Genomic DNA, 13,452 nt, shown 5'->3' on the forward strand with positions numbered 1-13,452 from the left:
CATCACAATTATTCTTAAAATACACATCAAACAGATATTCTTAGAATGCACATGCAACATGATACTACATTCCTAATCTAATTAAAACTCATCTTTTTCTGTCACCCTTGAAAGTATTGCTTAAGTCACTATATCAATAAGAATAAGAATATAACAGTAAGATCTAGTAATTTTACTAAGCTATAACTCCAGTTTAATGAAATTACATATCTTAACATTATACTTTACCCCTACTGACATAATAATCTAAACATTCCCTTCAAATTAACAAAGATATTAAGATCAAAATACATATGTTATTCTTACTGTAAGCAAGGAATCTACACCAATATGTATCATATTAATTTATAATTTGAAATCAATTTCCATATCCAATATAAACAAAATATAGTTCAGATTACAATTAAGCAACATAATACAACTTAAGAAATACTGAACTTTATTTCTTTTCAAAATTATAAAATCACATTGGAATACTTCCTACAAATGATTCGTTTCTGATAGTTCATGAATTTCAATCAATAATCAAATCAGAAAACATAATCTACAATAGTGACTTATTGATTAATACTCTCTTTTCAAGAAATAGTAACAAATTAGATTTTCAAACTGAATGATTACTCAAATAAACAAGGTAAACATCATTTCAAAATGTTTTCTTTCTTTTTGTTTGGACTAAAATAGTTTCCATCTGATTTATGCCTTTCCACGATTTTGTTAATCCTCATAGCATATTTCATTCTCAAACATCAAAGTATTTTTTTTAACAACAAGAAATACTTTAACTTTTTATACTTTTAGATTCTAAAATCATATTAAATTTTCAATTTAAAATGATAATCCATCTGAATCCAGCATTCGTATGCTTCTTTATGTTTCCTCATCTATTTAACATCTAAATGCATATTTGCAATGTTAACCGATTATCAAATTTTTAACCAATCGAATCTTATAAACTAATTCCCTTTATTCAATTGAGACATTTTCCTCTGACTAATTTATTCTTCAAAAACCAATCAAAACCGAACTGAAGCTAGAAAAGAATGTTTCTTTTAGGTTACAAGACAACTGTTTGTTATAATGTCTACGTTCTGTTCATCAATATATTTTAGTCTTCTACGTTTTGTTCATTGAGATTTCAATCTTCAAAGTTTTATCCATCAATATTTCAAATTGATTCAAACAAAACTCAAGCCTCAAACTCAAATCTAAATCCTTATTGCAACTGTGTCTTGCAATGTCTGTTATATGCATGACAAAACGCTGATATCACTTACAGTGATTTAAAACTAAAGACACCCTAACCCTTTTAAATAATCTCTGATTGTAATACATTTTTAAACAATCACAGTGAACAAACAGAACTCGAAACATAACAATATTCCCTCACTTCCAAACTTTAATGGATAGCTATTGCCCAATTCACTCTAAATTGTTCGAATTTACAAAACAATATTTTAACATGATACGGTATTCTCAGAAGCCGATAAATTTTGTAATTCCCAACTTTCTTTTCAATAATTAAAAGCCAAGAAAACTCACATTCAAAGTGTATAATGATAACAAACAACAAATTTATATCATCACGCAAGTCTGGATGTACACAGAGTTCAACATTTGACTGTTGAGCCCTGCATACACCCACGATTGGGAGATGATAACAATCTACACCTTAACAATCAAACCTTAACATATAAATTTTGCTCTTATTCAAACAAAATAACATAAAATCAAGAAGGATAGGGTTAAGAAAGGCCCCCTACTCAATTTTGAAGACAAATGATGCTCTGCGATGATGCTCACAGCCCAAAGCCCACGAAGCCAAAACTGATCTAGCTCACAAACAGCTATAGCAACAGAGATAAACCAACAAAAACCAGATACCAAAACAACAAAAAAACTTTGGCAAAATAACTCCCATACTTTACTGCACAAGCCAGAATTTTGTTCCAACTAAAAGCCCCAAACATGCCGAAGCTCCAGTTACTCATCACAAGTGTAATGTTTTCCCCAAGCAACAATAGCCCTGAATTCGACATTGCTTCCAAAAAAACTCCAACTACATAGAATGGCCGACCAAATTTAATGCCACTATGAGATTCATAAAAGCTTTCATTAAATTATTCGTAACTTAGCATAGAATTGGCATTACTTCAGCCACAATCACTGCCATTTAGCATGGTCAAAACAGATAATATCGCATGCAAAGCCCATTAGGGTTTTTAAAAATTCAAACCAAAATGTTAATAACAATACTTAAACAAAATACATGATATTGACTTTAGGGTAGTTTTCCCTTGAATTAATTCAAAATATTATATACTAGGTTAACAAACAATTTAGGATTTCTTAGATTATTTAAAGTAAATAACCTCATTCCTTACCTTATGTCATAAACATATACACCTTAAATCATAATCCCTTTTAATACAAATGATTGCATAACAGAAATATCATTAAGACCAAAGTAATCATATTAAAATCTAGACATAACAAAATGTTCAGACATAAACACGTCCAAAAGACATATAAAACCCAAGTTCATCAGATCACAGGAACATATCATCTAAAAGGTTCTTAAAACAAAAAAATCCTAAAATGCAGTAAACCAAGTAGTGGTTAGGCATGACACCCTCCTCCACTAGGCTTCGACTTACTCCTGGAAGTCATCAAACAAGTGCGGATGAGCTGCTCTCATCAAATCAGCATCTTCCCAGGTAGCAGATGTTACATCATCGGAGTCCCATAGGACCTTTACCTGCTTTATTTCTCTCCCTCTTAAATTCATAGTTCTGCTTTGAATGATCTGCACTGGTTCCAACATGATTTGTCCATCCATAATCTGCAAATTTTTCCAATCAAGAACGTGAGCAATATCAAGTATATACTTACGCAGAACTGAAACATGGAATATATTATGAATGCATGAAATACTCGATGGCAAAGCAAGTTTATAGGCAACTGGTCCAACCTGCTCCAAAATTTCAAATGGACCCACAAATCGAGGTGCTAACTTGGATCCCTTTCCATACCAAATTGGACTTTTATGCGGTCTTACTCGGAGAAACACTTTATCACCCACCAAGAATTGACAGTCAATTCTATGTTTATCAACACATTTCTTCTGTCTATCTTGAGCAGTAATAAGGTGTTCTCTAATCCTTTTAACTTGCTGCTCCAAATCTAGCAACATATCAGGTCCTAAAAGAGTCCTATCCTCCAAATTATCACAACTAAGAGGCATCCTACAAGGTCTACCATATAATGCTTGAAATGGTGCCATACCTATGGAACTGTGATATCCATTATTATAAGAGAACTCTACCAAATGTAGATACTCCTCCCATTTATTCTGTCTATCCATTACGTACATCTTAAGCATGTCTTCTAGAATCTGATTGACACATTCAGTTTGTCTGTCTATCTCTGGGTGATAAGCTGAACTAAAATTCAGCTGAGTACCTAACTCTCGCTGCATGGATCTCCAAAGAGATGAAGTAAACACTAGATCTCTATCAGATATAATCTTTTAAGGAATTCCATGCAACTTAACTACCTGTTCCATATATACCTTGGCAACCTTTGTTGCATTATAGGATGATCTAACTGGAATTAAAGTGGGCAACTTTAGACAAATGGTCCACTACCACCATAATAGCGTCATGCCTATGAGCTATAATAGGTAATCCAGAAATAAAATCTATATAAATGGTGTCCCTTTTCCATTCTAGAACATCATGTGGTTGCAATAGTCCCGTAGGGTGCTGATGTTCAGCCTTAACCCGCTGACACTCTAAGCATCGAGCCACAAAATTTGTTATGTCTCTCTTCATTCCCAGCTAGTAATAATGTTGCTTAAGGTTAGCATGCATTTTCTTGACTCCTGGATGAGCTGAATATGGTGCTTTGTGAGCCTCGAACATAACCAGATTTCTTAAATCACCCGAATCAGGAATGTACACGCTCCCTCTAAAAAGTAGTAAACCTTCAAAATTTATTGAATACCCCTCAAAATGCCCTTCCAAGATGCTGTCACTGTCAATAACAGCCTTAACATCTTGAAACCAAAGATCGACAGAAAGATTCTAAAGAATCTTATCCCTAAGGTCCATTGTTATGATCAAAGAAGATAATTGATGTCGCCTTCTGCTAAGTGCATCAGCAACAACATTCTCCTTCCCTTGCACATACTTAATCCCAAAGTCATATTCATACAAGAACTCCATCCATCTTCATTGCCTAGCATTGAGGTTTGGTTGTGTGAAAAGATACTGAAGGCTTTGGTGATCAGTATGCAACTCAAATCGTTGTCCCAAAAGAAAATGCTGCCACTTGGTCAAAGCATGCATTATCGTTGCAAGTTTGAGATCATGAGTACGGTAATTCACCTCATGACTCTTGAGCTTTCTAGATTCAAAAGCTATAACACATCCTTCCTGCATCAACACTGCCCCTAAGCCATCCAAAGATGCATTAGTGCAAACCATGAACTCTTTAGCTAAATCAAGAATTGCCAAAATGGGTGCACTAGTCAAACAATCCTTAAGTTTCTGAAATGCTATCTCGCACTCCTCTGTCCAGACAAATTTCTTCCCTTTTTCTCTGAAGAGACGTGATAGGATGCGCTATTTTGGAAAAGTTTGACACAAATATGTGGTAATAGCTTGATAAACCCATGAAACTTTGAACCTCGGACACATTAGAAGGTACTGGCCAATCGACAATAGCTTGAATTTTGGATGGATCAACATAAATTCCATCCCCAGAAATGATATGACCTAAGTAACAAATCTCAAACTTAAAGAATTCACACTTCAAAGGATTGGCAAACAATTTATTCCTACGAAGGCACTCCAAAATTTTCTCTAAATGCTGATCATGCTCCTCCACAGAGCTAGAATAAACCAAAATATCATCCAGAAAAACCACTACGAACTTATCAAGGAAAGTTCTAAGCACACTATGCATAAGGCTCATAAAAATAGAAGGTGCATTAGTTAACCCAAATGGTACTACCGTGAATTCATAGTGCCCATACCTGGTGTGAAAAGCTGTCTTATGAATATCTACTTCCTGGATTCTAAGTTGATGATATCCGGATTTCAAATCAATCTTTGAAAAGAATCAGGCACCCTTGACTTGATCAAACAAGTCATCAATTCTAGGCAAAGGATACCTGTTCTTAATAGTGACCTTGTTTAACTATCTATAGTCTATACAAAGTCTTAATGAACCATCTTTCTTCTTGACAATGATTACCGGAGCACCCCAAGGTGAAACGCTAGGTCAAATCAAACCTTTCTCCAAAAGCTCTTCCAACTAAAATTTAAGTTCAATCAGCTCTTGAGCTGTCATTCTGTAAGGAGTCTTGGAAATTGGTTTCATTCCTGGCACTAATTCGATCGAAAAATCAACTTCTCTTCTCGGGGGTATTCCCGAAATCTCTTCAACAAAAACATCCAAAATTTTTTGCAAGACTGGATGATCGAGAGAAGAATCCTTATTTATGATATCATTTAAGTCATTTACCGATATGGAAAAAAAACTATAGCCTTTTTGAGCACACCTTGCCAATTGCTTGGCAGAAATTGTCCGTAAAGAGATGGATCTCTTGATTCCAGCAATAACTCTAGCTAATCTAGCATCATCTAAACAAGTGATTAACTTATCCTTGCAATCCAAAATAGCTTGATGTTGTTCTAACCAATCCATTCCCAAAACTATATCATATGATCCTAAAGGTATAACCCTAAGGTTCGCTGAAGTAGTAAATTGTTTCATTTGAATCTTACAATCAGGAGCCACTATATCAGCGTTCACCCTAGAACCTGACGCTAACTCCACATGCCATCTATTCCTTGCCTTAACCACAGGAATTCCACTATATGCAACTAAAGTAGAAGAAATAAAGGAATCTATACTCTAGAGTCAAATAAAATAGATATTTTCATACCTTGGATATTACCCTGAGCTTCGATAACCGTGTTCTGATGTTCTGCTTGCTTTTGATCCAGGGTAGCAAAAACACGGTGATTTCTGGCAGAATCACCAACTGTCGCTTCAGACCTAGTTGGCTTAGGTCCAACCTTCGGCTTGTCCCAATTAGGGCACTAAGACTGGTAATGACCTATCTGACCACAATGATAACACTCAACAGATTTTTGAAATCCCATATTCTGACCATAAAGGTTAGGAGATGGGTTATTACTCTGCACACTAAGAGGTGGTTGAGATGATTTAGGCTATTCTGAACCCTTGGAATACTTACCAAATTTTCTCTTCTTGAATTTTCCACCTAAAAATCTTGATTTCAAATTGCCTTGTAGAGGCTTTTGATTCCTACTGACATCTGGAGTAGGTGGATTCATGCTGGTTTTGTAAGAAGCCCCATGATACCTAGACTTCATCTCAATCAGCTTTGCTTGTTCCGAAGCTTCCTGCATAGACACAGGTCTGAAAGTTCTCACTTCCTCCCCGATCTTGGGCATAAGCCCCCTGATGAAATGCTGAATCATGGCTTTATCATTTTCTACCAAACCAAAAAACTTCTTAAGCTCGTAGAATCTACATTCATAAGCTTCCACTGTAGAGCCAGACTGCATAATCTGAAAGAACTCCTCTGCACGAGCCTGTCACCAATATTCTGACATAAACCTCTCCTTGAATCGCTCTACAAAGAGCTCCCAAGTAACTAAAGAGATATCAATGCCCAGCTTCTCCAACTCCTACTCCAACCACAAGGAACCAAATCCTCTCAAATGCATAATTGTCCATCTTACCTTCACGTTACTCAAGTAACGATGTAAGACAAAGCATCGCTCAATGTTCAACAACCAAGCTTCTGCCATTGTACCCTATTTTGTACCATAGAATAACGACCCTTTCATCTTGGAATAATCCTTGAGCTGAGCTCTTGCCACTAGATTTTCCTCGACAAGAAGGTTAATACCCTGCACCAGAGGTACTCACACATTTGCACCCCCACCAGGAATCTGGTTATTAGTCTCAATATTATCGAGACGTTCTAGTATCCATTGAAGTACCATAGCTTGATCTGCCTAATTCTCTAGATTGTTTCCAATCCCAACATTCTGATCAAATTGATCATCCCCAACATTTCCTTGGTGCCTAGGACCTCTACCACGACCCCTGCCTCTACCACTGCCTCTGCCAGCAAGGTTATCTTCAGGAACACCATGACCTCGAGTTCCTCTAGTGACGGGAGGCATGGTAACAACCTAAAATAATTAACTGTTAATAATACAACGAAGACGAGAAAAACCCTAAAACCCAAGAGTCCTAGTTCATCTAAAACCGGGCTTTGATACCAAATGTAATGACCACCCAAGCATAAAGAAGAAAATAATGAAACAAAACTAGAAAAAGAAAAACACAACAAATTTTTTTTTTATTACTCAACATAATATATGTGTCCATACATTGATCTATCCACACTTAAAGTGAAAACTTCATAATAATAAAGAATTCCATCTACACACATCTCCATAGAAACACAAATACATATGGAGTTCAAAATAAGAATGAGATACATATTCATCCTTTCAAATATATTATCAAGTTCCCTCCGAGTATTCTTCAATGAATATTTTTCTGAATAAAGTAAACTTCAACAATAATCCTTAGATACCTATTAGCCATTACAAAGAACCTAAAAGTGATCACATAAAAGAATGCAACACAAAAAAGAGGGCTCAATACACACTGAATCAAATGAATAATCCACCTGCATACGTGATAGATAATCATATATAAATCCATAATGTAGATATCTAATTCACATGATAGAGTGCAGTTCAGTAATTAACATGCATGAATTAAATAGCTACTTAACAATGCACAATTAAACTCACACTAAGAATAACCTGTAAATGAATCATACATATACTGAGGTGTCATCACTATAGTGCTATGGTTCTGCATCCAAGTTATGATATGCTCATAGTCAACACATAGCAAAATTCTCTATATACTCATCAAACAATGTAATAGAGTTTTGCCCTGTTCTCCGTACTCAACCTTTTAGGTTCAAGTCTTAGGTAAGGCCATTTATCTTTACTTATATATTTAACCCACCCAGTTTATTTTAACGTTTTCACTGAATTAAATACTGAATAGGATTAACCATATTTAGCCACCTTGACATATGCTCATCACAATTATTCTTAAAAGACACATCAAACAGATATTCTTAGAATGCACATGCAACATGATACTACATTCCTCATCTAATTAAAACTCATATTTTTTTGTCACCCTCAAAAGTATTGCTTAAGTCACTATATCAATAAGAATAAGAATATAACAGTAAGATCTAGTAATTTTACTAAGCTATAACTCCAATTTAACAAAATTACATATCTTAACATTATACTTTACCCCTACTGACATAATAATCTAAACATTCCCTTTGAATTAACAAAGATATTAAGATCAAAATACATATTTTATTCTTACTGTAAGCAAGGAATCTACACCAATATGTATCATATTAATTTATAATTTGAAATCAATTTCCATATCCAAGATAAACAAAATATAGTTCAGATTACAATTAAGCAACATAATACAACTTAAGAAATATTGAACTTTATTTCTTTTCAAAATTATAAAATCACATTGAAATACTTCCTACAAATGATTCATTTCTGATAGTTCCCAAATTTCAATCAATAATCAAATCAAAAAACATAATCTACAACAATGACTTATTGATTAATACTCTCTTTTCAAGAAATAGTAACAAATTAGATTTTCAAATTGAATGATTACTCAAATAAACAAGGTAAACATCATTTCAAAATGTTTTCTTCCTTTTTGTTTGGACTAAAATAGTTTACATCTGATTTATGCCTTTCCACGATTTCGTTAATCCTCATAGCATATTTCATTCTCAAACATCAAAGTATTTTTTTTAATAGCAAGAAATACTTTAACTTTTTATACTTTTAGATTCTAAAATCATATTAAATTTTCAATTTAAAATGATAATCCATCTGAATCCAGCATTCGTATGCTTCTTTATGTTTCCTCATCTATTTAACATCTAAATGCATATTTGCAATGTTAACCGATTATCAAATTTTTAACCAATTGAATCTTATAAACTAATTCCCTTTATTCAATTGAGATGTTTTCCTCTAACTAATTTATTCTTCAAAAACCAATCAAAACCGAACTGTAGCCAGAAAAGAATGTTTCTCTTAGGTTACAAGACAACTGTTTGTTATAATGTCTACGTTTTGTTCATCAATATATTTTAGTCTTCTAAGTTTTGTTCATCGAGATTTCAATCTTCAAAGTTTTATCCATCGATATTTCAAACTTATTCAAACAAAACTCAAGCCTCAAACTCAAATCTAAATCCTTATTGCAACTGTGTCTTGTAATGTCTGTTATATGCATGACAAAATGCCGATATCACTTACAGTGATTTAAAACTAAAGACATTGTAACCCTTTTAAATAATCTCTGATTGTAATACATTTTTAAACAATCACAGTGAACAAATAGAACTTGAAACATAACAATATTCCCTCACTTCCAAACTTTAATGGATAGCTATTGCCCAATTCACTCTAAACTGTTTGAATTTACAAAACAATATTTTAACATGATACGGTATTCTCAGAAGCTGACAACTTTTGTAATTCCCAACTTTCTTTTCAATAATTAAAAGCCAAGAAAACTCACATGCAAAGTGTATAATGATAGAAAACAACAAATTTATATCATCACGCAAGTCTGGATGTACACAGAGTTCAACATTTGACTGTCGAGCCTTGCATACACCCACGCTTGGGAGATGATAACTATCTGCACCTTAACAATCAAACCTTAACATATAAATTTTTCTCTTATTCAAACAAAATAACATAAAATCGAGAAGGATAGGGTTAAGAAAGGCCCCCTACTCAATTTTGAAGATAAATGATGCTCTGCGATGATGCTCACAGCCCAAAGCCCACGAAGCCAACACTGATCTAGCTCATAAATAGCTACAGCAATGGAGATAAATTGACGAAAACTAGATACCAAAACAACAAACAAACTTTGGCAAAATAGCTCCCATACTTTACTGCACAAGCCAAAATTTTGTTCCAACTGAAAGCCCGAAACATGCCGAAGCTCCAATTACTCATCACAAGTGTAATGTTTCCCCAAGAAACAATAGCCCTGAATTCGGCATTTCTTCCACAAAAAATCCAACCACACAGAATGGCCAACCAAATTCAATGCCACTATGAGCTTCATAAAAGCTTTCATTAAATTATCCTTAACTTAGCACAGAATTGGCATTACTTTAGCCATGATCACTGCCATTTAGCATGGTCAAAACAGATAATATCGCATGCAAAGCCCATTAGGGTTTTTAAAAATTCAAACCAAAATGTTAATAACAATACTTAAACAAAATACATGATATTGACTTTAGGGTAGTTTTCCCTTGAATTAATTCAAAATATTATATACTAGGTTAACAAACAATTTAGGATTTCTTAGATTATTTCAAGTAAATAACCTCATTCCTTACCCTATGTCATAAACATATACACCTTAAATCATAATCCCTTTTAATACAAATGATTACATAATAGAAATATCATTAAGACCAAAGTAATCATATTAAAATCTAGACATAACAAAATGTTTAGACATAAACACATATCCAAAAGACATATAAAACCCAAGTTCATCAGATCATAGGAACATATCATCTGAAAGGTTCTTAAAACAACAAAATCCTAAAATGCAGTAAACCAAGTAGTGGTCAGGCATGACATGATAATGGTTAGGGTGCTCCAACCTCTACAAATTCAATTTTGTTACCAATTCTTCAAGTTCCAAGTTCTCCAAATTACTACTATCAATGATCACTTTGCAATATTTACCTTCAACATTACATATAGTCTTAACAAGGCTTTTCCTCAAGGAAGGTTTAGTTTCCAAATGCTCACTCCACAAGGTTCTTCTTATCATTAGGTTCTCTCCTTTCTCAAGTTAATTAGGCACATCATTATATTCTTCTTGAATCAAACCATTTCTGCTAGTACTTCCCATTTTCTTACTATTAAAGTTACATTGAAAAGACCTATGCCCTTCTTCACCATATTTAAAGAAAGTTCCCTTAAACCAAGATCTATTTTCTCTCTTTCCATTACTATTATTCATAGAGTAACTAGTACAATTACCTCTTCATCTTCTTCTACTATCTTCTTTCTATTCTAATTTACCCTTGTCATTAAATGTGTTTTTAAATATGCTATTTTTCTATAATATCTTCCTCTACTGCAATGAAATCTCCCATTTCTAGCTCTTTTTCTTTTCTCTTATTTATTTACCAAAATTTCTTTAGCTTTCAAGACATATAAATATGCTTCTTTAACACTTTCCACCTTTCCAAAGCTAATCTCATCCTATATAGAAGTTGTTAAACCATTCAATTATCTAGAAACTTTCTCAACTTCATCATCAACATGTCCATATCTAATATCCAACTTGTAGAATTATTTAGTATAATCTTTCATAGTCATATCTTTCTATCTCAAGTTATGCATTCTTCTCAATTAAATAACCTGATAATCAATAGGAAGGAATTTATTTTTCAACTTACCAACCATCTTTACCCAAGCACTAATATTTTTCTTTTCCTCTTCTTTTTCTATAATTTTTAAGTGTTCCCACCAAAGAGATGCATATCCTTTCAACTTTGTAGCTGCTATCCTTACTTTCTAATCCTTAGGATTACATTCATAATCAAAACACTTCTCAATACCAAAGATACAATTCAAGAAAGCATTAGTATCAACTCTTTCATTATAAGTGGAAATTTGAAAAACAAGTCTTACATTTGTTGTATTCAAAGATCTCAAAAGCCTTTCTTCATCTTTTTCAACCTCAAGTTCTAGATTTGGCACTATTGCTTCTTCTTCATCACTAACATCCTCAGATGCACTCCTCTTCTTTGGGCTATTTCAATAGCTTCAATTCTAGCTACAATTTATCTCAACATATTCATAATAGCATTGTCTTCATTTGCTATACCTTGAACCATTTTGACAGTAGTTCCTAGGAGTATCATAACCTCTAGAAGTTATAGGTCCTAATCTAGTTCTACTACCCTACAACCAATATTCAACTAGGTTCTACATGATCCCAAACTTTACCAAGAAAGAAACTCACTTTGATTCCCCTTGACACAAAGTTGGAGAGCTAAAGAGAGCACCTCCCATCTACTCTCTCTTAGAGTTACAAATGGAAGCCTCCAAATAGAGAAAACACAAAATTTATTAAGGAATCAATGCAATAATGATTATATAATCTTCATTCAATGTGCAAGGCATAAGGCCTACCTGGTTGAAACCATACAAGTGTCAATTAAAATTTGCAAGCTTAAGAGCTTGGAATTACATAAAAAGATCTTCATATTTTCCTACTATATAACTTTATTATTCTTTTTCTAATCCTATATCTCTACTTTCATAGCCAACAAGACCACAAGTTAGTCTATTAGGAAATTTATTACAAATTATAAGTTCTATCCCATAGGAGAAATTAGAAACCCATCAAACAAGAAAATTAAATTTTGCATAGACAAGGATAGGCACACACATATCTCTGAAAGTGAATCCCAAGTCCACAAAACTCCAAGTGGTCATATGTGTTGCTATATGATTGAAAAGAGCATTTGAGTACAAAAATTGTTGAAGAAGTGTTTCAATCATTGTTTTGTTGTGAGGCCTCGCCCCGACCCATTGTAGCATAGTGATACATTACTCTTATTTTTGTTATCCGCGACTCGAGATGTTGAGACATTATCTGATGCTTAGAACATATTTTATTATTTCATGTTGTGTGATGTTATTTCTAGATATATTTGATGATTTTCATTTAATGTTCATATATATGTATGATTGACGAAATCAGTAAAATTGAGATTTGATTTAAGATATTTCAAATGGTTAAGAATTATGTAGGATGAAGAAACTCTTATTGATGTATGTTCTAATTTATGAAAATTTCTGATACATATACGTTTATATACATGTGATTTTACGGGACTACTGATGTGTGCAATGAGTGTGCAGATATTTAGCCGAGAAACCCTATGGAGGAACAAAACTGATCTCCATGTGCTAAAATTTAGAAACCCTATTGTTCGTAATTATGTTCTTTCAGTGTCGCTTGACACTCGTAAAATGTTTATGTGCTTCGGTATGCTAGTTAGGGTTAATTGTTTAACCTTTGGATTCAAGTTGGTTCAAGTTAGTGTCAATTTTCTATCAGGTTCTTAATTAGGGTTAGTCATCCCTATTTTGGATTTTGTGCTTGATTTGCAAGTTAGAGTTGTTAGATAGACCTATTTAATCTCTAGATTTTATTTGACTCTAACCTCTTCCCTAAGGCTTTAAAACATGTTATTTTTCTAACCAA

This window comes from Cupressus sempervirens, chromosome 3 (assembly GCF_028749045.1).
Source record: "Cupressus sempervirens isolate cs-2001-9-10 chromosome 3, ASM2874904v1, whole genome shotgun sequence".
Lineage (NCBI taxonomy): Eukaryota > Viridiplantae > Streptophyta > Pinopsida > Cupressales > Cupressaceae > Cupressus > Cupressus sempervirens.